Below are 8605 nucleotides of genomic sequence, written 5' to 3'. Positions count from 1 at the left end.
ATAGCAGATATACTGTGCCCAGATATAGAACAAAACCACATCATCTTAATACCATTATCTGAATATAGTATTGTCATAGAAATGGGCATTCCCACTGAATTTCAGATAATTGATGTGAGGTTGGGATCAAATTGTGAAAGTCAATTTTGACATATTTTCCGAGATAGCTGAGTTCTTAGCTAAATATATGCTTGTTCATTCTATACCTGTTACTGAGGCATCTATTTTTATTTTTTTATTTTTTTTCTCTACATGGCAAATGGGCTCATTGACTCTTTAGCATTCATTAAAAAAAAAGAAAGAAAAGAAAAAAAGAAAAAAAAGAAAAAAGGAAAAAGAAAAAAACCTACAATGTGAGCAGAATATTAGTGTCTTGGCAGGGTTCAGTAGGACCTATAGGTGAAAATGGATTTCATGCAGGACAAACTTTGTTTCCTATTTGCAAATGAAATATTTTTAATGCAAGCTTTATGTTTTATGCAACATGAATTGACACAGAAACTCTTTGATTATAGTATGGAAATTCTATTTTTTTTTCTTTTCAAATTAAGTAGGGCTAATTTTGGAAAATACAAACTTTCTCATGAGTCATGACTTACTTTGGTTACTTAGATGGCTAGAGATAACCCAAATTAGAGATTAACTAAACTGTTAATATAGTATGCATAATGGTTTTGACTCCTTTTAAACTTTTATCTTGGATACCATGACCTGATGAATGAAGGAGAAAAACTGCACTTAGAAATGTCAGTAACTCTATTAGCAAAATTTACTGTCCATTCACATTATTCAGTGCTTCATTTACATATAGATATGCTACTTCCATCTTTTTAACCTGAGGAATCATTGTTTTTTACTCCTCTCATCATGTATTTCATATTATTCCTTCACCAGTGCTGGTCACTGTAGATGCTATTCACTGCTTACTAAACCAATAGGATGAAACATGTCTGTGTCAGTAGCTCAATACAGTTTCAAAAACTCTCTTCTTTTAGACAAAAATAAAATGTCTGTGTCATTGTTAAGAAATGTCTCAGCATAAGTGGTAGAAATATGTGGCTGCCATAAAAATACACCTCTCAGGGGCGCCTGGGTGGCGCAGTCAGTTGAGCGTCCGACTTCAGCCAGGTCACGATCTCGCAGTCCGTGAGTTCGAGCCCCATGTCAGGCTCTGGGCTGATGGCTCAGAGCCTGGAGCCTGTTTCCAATTCTGTGTCTCCCTCTCTCTCTGCCCCTCCCCCGTTCATGCTCTCTCTGTCCCAAAAGTGGATAAACGTTGAAAAAAAAAAATACACCTCTCAGACTTCCTAGGGAGGATTGCATAATTGACTGCTGGCTCTAGCTGCCATAATCTGAAAGTCATTACCACATCACATTCATGTTGAGGCTATGCTTCTCCAGCATTGCTCCCAGCCAGTGACAGAACGTAGAAGGTGTATAAGGCAGGACTATTCTGAGACTTGGGGCTCCTCTGATGGGTAATTTTGGCTTAAAGATTTGGCCTTGCTGAAACTTTTTTAAGAATTTCACTGTAGGCTATGACTCTTCCTTTCCTCTCTCCTTGACAGCGATCAGACTCATCAGAGTTTAATGGCTCTCACAGTCTCCTCTAGTTCCCTCCCATTTTCTCTTACTAGCACATTCCCCAGTAAAGTTCTTGTACATCTGATCCTGTCCTGGCATCTGCTTTTGGGAGAACCCAGACTAACACAAGTGGAACTGAGGAAACAGATATTAAGATGGAAATTTGGGACTAGCTCACTCATCATGCAACAGGCAAAGAGAACACCATCCTGGTGGTAGGTGGGGCTTGAGAATCTCTTGCTTAAGTAGGACCCCAATTGCTAAAAATTTTACTACTGGCAGCTTGGCAAATGTTAATATGGAGGGAATGCTTTTGCAGGTGTGGCTATTTGGGCATTTCAAATATAATGGTGTAAAAGATGCCTACAAAGAGAGTGGAGTTAGTTGACTACTAAGTTGTATTAACCACCTGATGATGGCTAATGAGAACTAAGGGTCATTAGCAGGCAGTTAATGGAAAAGTGTGAAAGTCAAAAGTTGTCTTTGATAACTTAGAAAGCAGACATCTCTTATAGGAGAAGAACTGACAGGCAGGAACAGCAGGGTAGCAATACAATAGATTGAGAAATATGACTCTTTTTGAGTGCTTAGCCAATGCCGAGGCCAGTAGTCTAGTATGGGAAACTTGGGGCTTGAAAACTTGGAATGGGTCAACTAAATGGAGGCCTCTGAGCATGTTGCAGACCCCCATGAACCTTCTGGGCTTGCAGAGGTGGACCCACATTTCCCTAGTAAGAGTTAGTATGTCTGCTGTGTTAAAAGACACTACAAAGGTCTAGGAAGAAATGATATTTCCCACCATCAGCCCAAAGGCTCTTCCAAACTCCTTTCTTGGCTCTCAGGCTGAAAATCAGTATCATGACTGGGGATATTATGAGCTTGAAAGAGATTATACACTGAAAGGATTGCAAGAATATGCAAGCAAGAGACAGGAAATATTGCTTGGAGTGGATTTTTAGATAGCTTGAACAAGGGGGTAAAATATACAAATGGATGTCATAATTCATTGATTTGGGGGCACTTTCTCAGAATATGAGATTTGATGTTCTAGAAAAGTTTCCAGAGGATGAGGCAAATGGGCTGCTATGGTGGTGGCTCTTTGAAATCTGGGGGAGATGGTAACTCTGATGGTTGATTTGTATGTGCTGTGGTGATTGGGACAAGAAGTGTTCAGATATCTGGTTTAACATTATTTCTGAGTGTGTTTATGTTTGTGAATGTATTTTGGAAGACATTAGTACTTGAATTCATGAAGTGAGTAAAGCAGATGGTCCTCCCCAATGTGGGTGAGCATCATATACTCTGTTGAAGGCCTGACTAGAATAAAAAGTCAGAAAGTTTAAATGGACTGCCGAGCTGGAATTTCAATATTTTACCCTCAGAGATTCTGAGGCTCCCAGGCCTTCAGACTTGGACTGGAGTCTACACCATTGGCTTTTGGCTCTCAGGCCTTTGAACCACCACCTCTTCTGGGTATTTAGTTTGCAGATGGCATATCAAAGAATTTTTCAGTTTCCATAGTTACATAAGCTGATTCCTTATAATATATATCATACTCTGTTGATTTCGTTTCTCTGGAAAACCCTGGCTAATACAGATCTAAGTACCAGGAGTATCTGAATCATAAAAACAGAGAGTCACAGTCCTTCCATCAATTAACAGACTTGAGTTAGTTTACAGATCCAGAACTCTTTGAATGAAGGGAAGTTGGATCCCCTGGAGTTAGAATCCCAGTACAGTACCAAAATTTTATAATGTTAACCTTTCTTCTAGCCTTCCCCAATGGGACCTTTTATCAGGGTAACTGTGCGTTGGGGAAATGGAAACAATCAGAGCCTTCAGGAATTACTGGACCCTGGATCTGAACTGACACTAATTCCAGGAAACCCAAAACATCACTATGGCTCACCAGTGAGAGCAGAGTCTTATCGAACTCAGGAGATTAATAGATTTTTAATTCACGTGCATCTTACAGTGGGTCCAGTGGGTCCTCCAACCCATTCTGTGGTTATTTCCCCTGTTTCAGAATGTATAGTTGAAATAGATATACTCATCATCTGGCAGATTTCTTACATTGGTTCCTTTACCTATGGATTCGGGGCTATTGTGGTGGGAAAGGCCAAGTGGAAGCCACTAGAACTGCCTCTAGTTAGGAAAATAGTGAACCAATATTGCATTCCTGGAATAATTGCAGATATTAGTGCCACCGCCAAAGAGTTGAAGGATGCTAGGGTGTTGATATCTACTGCATATCCACTCAACTTCCCTATTTAGCCTGTGCAAAAGACAGATGGAACTAGGAGAATGACAGTGGCTGAGAGTAGACATAACAAGGTGATGACTGCAATTAAGCTGCTATACCAGATGTGGCTTCAAGCACGTTAACATATCCCCTGGTACCCAGTATGTAGCTATTGATCTGGCAAATTCCTTTTTGCCATTCTTTCTAATAAGGTATGCCAGAAGCACTTTCTTTCAGCTGGCTAGCAGTACAACTTCCCTTTCTACCTCACAAGTATACCAACTTTTCAGGCCTATGTCATACTTTTATTCTCAGGAATCTTGGTTATCTTTCCTTTGCACAAGATGTCACACTGATGGCATTATGCTGATTGGACCTGAAGAGCAAGACACAGCAACTGGTCTATAGTTATTGGTAAGACATTTTCATGTTAGAGGGTGAGAAATAAATCTAACAAAAATTCAGGGGGCTTCTACCTTGGTGGAATTTCTAAGGTTCCAATGGTGTGAGGCATGTGGAAATATCACTTCTAAGGTAAAGGATACATTGTCGCATCTGACTCCACCTATGGCCAAATAGGCACAATGCCTAGTGGGCCTCTTTGGATGTTAGAGGCAACATATTCTTCATTTAGGTGTTTTATTCTTGTCCATTTACTGAGTGATCCTAACAGCTGATAGTTTTTGCTTGGGACACAGAATAGGAGAAGGCTCTGCAACAGATCCAGGCTGCTGTGCAAGGTGCACTGCTGCTTGGGCCATATAATCTAGCAGATCCAGTGGTGCTTGAAGTGTTGGTGGCAGCTAGGGATGCTGTTTAGAGCCTTTGACAGACCCTTATAGGTGTATGCATTTAGGAAATTTTAGCAAAACCCCACCAATCTCTGCAGATAACTACTTTCCTTCTCAGAAAAAGCTCTTAGCTTACTACTTAGTCTTTGAACCATGGATCACCAAGTCACCATGCAACCTGAGCTGTCTATCATCAGCTGAGTGGCATCTGACCCACTAAACCATAAAAATTCACATGCACAGCAGCAATGCACCATCAAATTGAAGTGCTATATATGTGATTGGGCCTTAGCAGGCCCTGAAGACAGAAGTAAGCTACATAAAGAAGAGGTACAAATGCACAGATTCCCTATAACTGCTACACAGCTTTTTCTCTTCCATCCTGAATCTATTGCTATATGGGAAATTCCTTATGATCAGTTAACAGAGGAAGAAAAAGTTCAGGTCTGGTTTACAGATAGCTCTGCAATCTTTAAATGATATGCAGGCCTTACCTGAAAGTGGACAGCAGTAGCATTTCAGTCCTTATCTGGGACATCCTTGATATTAGTTAAGAGAAAAACCTCCCAGGGGGTGGAACTTCGGGCAGTGCACCTAGTTGTTCATTTTGCTTGGAAGGAGAAAGGATCATACGTCGTATTATGTACCATTTCATGGGGCTGTGCCCAGTGGTTTGGCTGGATGGTCAGGAACTTAGAAGGAACAAAATTGGAAAATTGGTGACCAAAAAATTTAGGAAAGAAGTATATTGGATAGGACTCTCTGAGTGGTCAAAAAACGTGAAAATATTTATGTGTCATGTGAATGGTCACCAAAGGATGAGCACAGCAAAAGAAAATTTTAATAACCAAGAGGATAGGATTACTTATTCTGTGAATACCAGTCAGCCTCCTTCCTTACCTATCCCTGTCATCACCCCATGGACTCACGAATAAAGTGCTATCTGGCAGGAATGGAGGTTATGAATGGGCTCAAGAAAGTGGATCTCCATTCATGAAGATTGATCTGGCTACCACCACTGCTGAGTGCCCAGTTTACCAGCAGCAGAAACCAACACTGAGTCCTCAGTATGGAATCATTCTCCAGGATATTCAGCCAGCTACTTGGTGGCAGGTTGATCACATTGGACCCCTTCCACCATGGAAGTGGCAGTATTTTGTTGCTACTTTAGTGGACACCCTGAATACAGATTTTCCTTCCCTGAACACAATGTGGGGAAGGAAACTACTGCCAAACTACTGCCAAAACTACTACTTATGGACTTACAGAATGTCTTATCCCCCTATTACGGTATCCCACATACCATTGCTTCTGATCAAGGAACTCCAGAGCAAAAGAAATGTGGCAATGGGCCTATGCTCATAGAATTCACTGTTCATATCATGTTACCTTCAATCGTGGAGCAGCTGGCATGATAGAATGCTGAAATGGCCTTTGGAAGACCAGTGCCAACAAAGTGGCAATACTTTGCAGGGCTGGGGTAAGATTCTCCAGAAGGCTGTATATGCTCTGAATCAGCATTGGGTATGTGTGTTGTTTCTACCATCCCCTAAGGATATGATCAGAATTAATATAATTGGCAATTGGACTAGCCTCCACATTAGACCCTGGCCTATAGGTAAGAGATCGTAGGAAGGAGACTAAACAAAAACCTCTGAAAATGCCCATGACCAAGATAGTAAGCCAAAAATAATACTGAATCCAAAGTGGGAAAAACAGATATGAATAACAAGGTCAAATCCCTCAATAATGAGGGATTTTTGATTCTTATCATATCATATATTAAGTATTCCAGTCTTGCCCTGCAGAATCTTGGAGAGTTTGTAGAAGCTTATGCACTAATGCATGGTTAACTAAGTAGTATCACTGGTTCCAGTTGTTGTGCTGAACATGGTGTCACTTTAGAGAAGATTAATAAGGTCTCAGGTACATGGTATATGGCCATTGATTTTATAATTATGCTCTTTTCCATTCCAATAAAAAAGGATCAGGAACAGTTTATATTTAAATGGGATATAAAAGAATATTCATTTATAGTTTTATTCAAGTATAAGCAAACTGCATGGCCCTATTATAGTATAATCTAATGAAATATTGAATGCTTGGATATCCCACAGGACAGACAGCATAGTGATCTATTGCACTGATAACATAACATTATGGTAATTAGATGGTATAAGAAAAAAGATTTTAGGGCACTGGAAATATTATTAAGACACAGGAGCTCCAGAGGATGGGAGACTAACTCTATGAAGATTTAGGGGTCAGTACTTTAGTGGAATGTCTAGGGGTCCAACAGTCAGGGGCATGCCAGGATATCTCAGGAAGTAAAAGAAAAATTTCTGTATCTTATGGCTCCTACCACATAGAAGGAACAACAGAATTTTATAGGCCCTTTGGATTTGGATCCAACACATTCTACACCTAGAAATATTGCCCCAGCCCATATGTTGGATGTCATTGAAATCTGGTAGCTTCAGGTGACATCTGAAGGAGGAAAGGGCTCTGCATCAGTTTTGGGTGGAAGTACAAGAAGCTCTGCTGCTTGTGCCTGAAAGTATCAATGGTGAAAGAACACACAGTACGCAGATTATGGCAAGCTCCACAACAGTTGCACCAACATTATTCCTCAAACTCACAACTTGGCCATAGAGGAGATCTCACACCACAGGAGCAGCTGAAGGAGGAGAAAAGATCTGCGTTTGAGTATGGTTTTGTGTAAGCTAGAAATGGATGGTGGTTGCATTACATCAATATTCAAGGGTGGCCTTGGAATTACAGTGGGGAAGAAAAGAAAGATTATACACACACACACACACACACACACACACACACACACACACATATATATATGTATAAGGGTATGGGTGTGAAGATTTTTGTTTTGCATGTCAACATCCACAAGGAAGTATTTGCCATGAAGGATACATTAAACAACAAAATAAACACAATGACTAGGTCAGTTGACATTAGTCAATATTCATCATAGAATACCCCAACATTAGCACAATTGGTATGTGAACAGAGTGGACTCAGTGGCAGAGATGGAAGCTAGTCTTATCCCAATAGTATGGACCCTGACTTACCAGGGTTGATACAACTGTACAGAAACAGAGACCAATACTAAGATCTGTTAAAGAAGACCAATCAGCCATTCAGTGGCAACTCAACTGTACTGGACCCTTTCTATCCAGGAAGAGTCAGCATGTTGTATTCCTAAAGAGAGACCTCTTCTAGGTACAGAATTGCCTCTCCTATTGAGCTTCAGCCACCACTGCTATCCAGAAGGCATGGTCCACAAGCATAGATCCCACACATCACAGCATTTGACCAGCAGAGTAATTTGGCGTGAAGGGGTTTCAGGAGAGAGACAACAATCATGGGATCCACTGATTGTATTATATTCTCCACCATGCTGAAGCAGTCAGTCTCATACACTCATAGAAAAGCCTTTTGTTAGCATAGCTAAAGCACCAGGTGAGGGGCAACACCATGAAAGGATGGCTACTACCCTTCGGATTGCAGTATATGCATGAAGTGAGAGGCCTCTATACACTTCTGTATCCCCTGTAGAAAGAATACATGGATCTGGTAATCAAAGGGGAAGTAGAAGTGATAGCAGCACCATCACTTCCAGTGACCCACTAGGAGATTTTGTGCTCCTGTCCCTGAAGCCTTGGGCTCGATAGTTACCCTTTTGCCAGGGAATACAGTAAAGTTTCTGCTGCACTGTACATCAGTAGGCTGCCAGGGCACTTTGGACACCTTGTTCCTAGGCACCAGGAAGTAAGAAGAGGAATCATCATCTGAAAGTGTCATTGATCCTGATCTGTAGGAGAAGGTAGGACTGGATTTCACAACAGGGCAGGAATAAATGTATTTGGAATGTAAGTGATCCATTTGAGTATTTTCTGCTACTCACTCTCCCCATTGTATCTGTGAACAGATACATAGAGCAATGCTAACTTGAGGAGGATGTGATAAGCAA

General features: G+C 40.8%; 1 pseudogene; it reads left to right on the top strand.

The window, feature by feature from the left end:
- The first annotated feature begins 2153 nt into the window (after positions 1–2153).
- Positions 2154–8306, top strand: LOC101085376 (annotated as a pseudogene).
- Positions 8307–8605: the final 299 nt, after the last annotated feature.

Source organism: Felis catus, chromosome B2 (assembly GCF_018350175.1).
Source record: "Felis catus isolate Fca126 chromosome B2, F.catus_Fca126_mat1.0, whole genome shotgun sequence".
Lineage (NCBI taxonomy): Eukaryota > Metazoa > Chordata > Mammalia > Carnivora > Felidae > Felis > Felis catus.
This window is presented reverse-complemented; position numbering and strand designations above follow the sequence as displayed.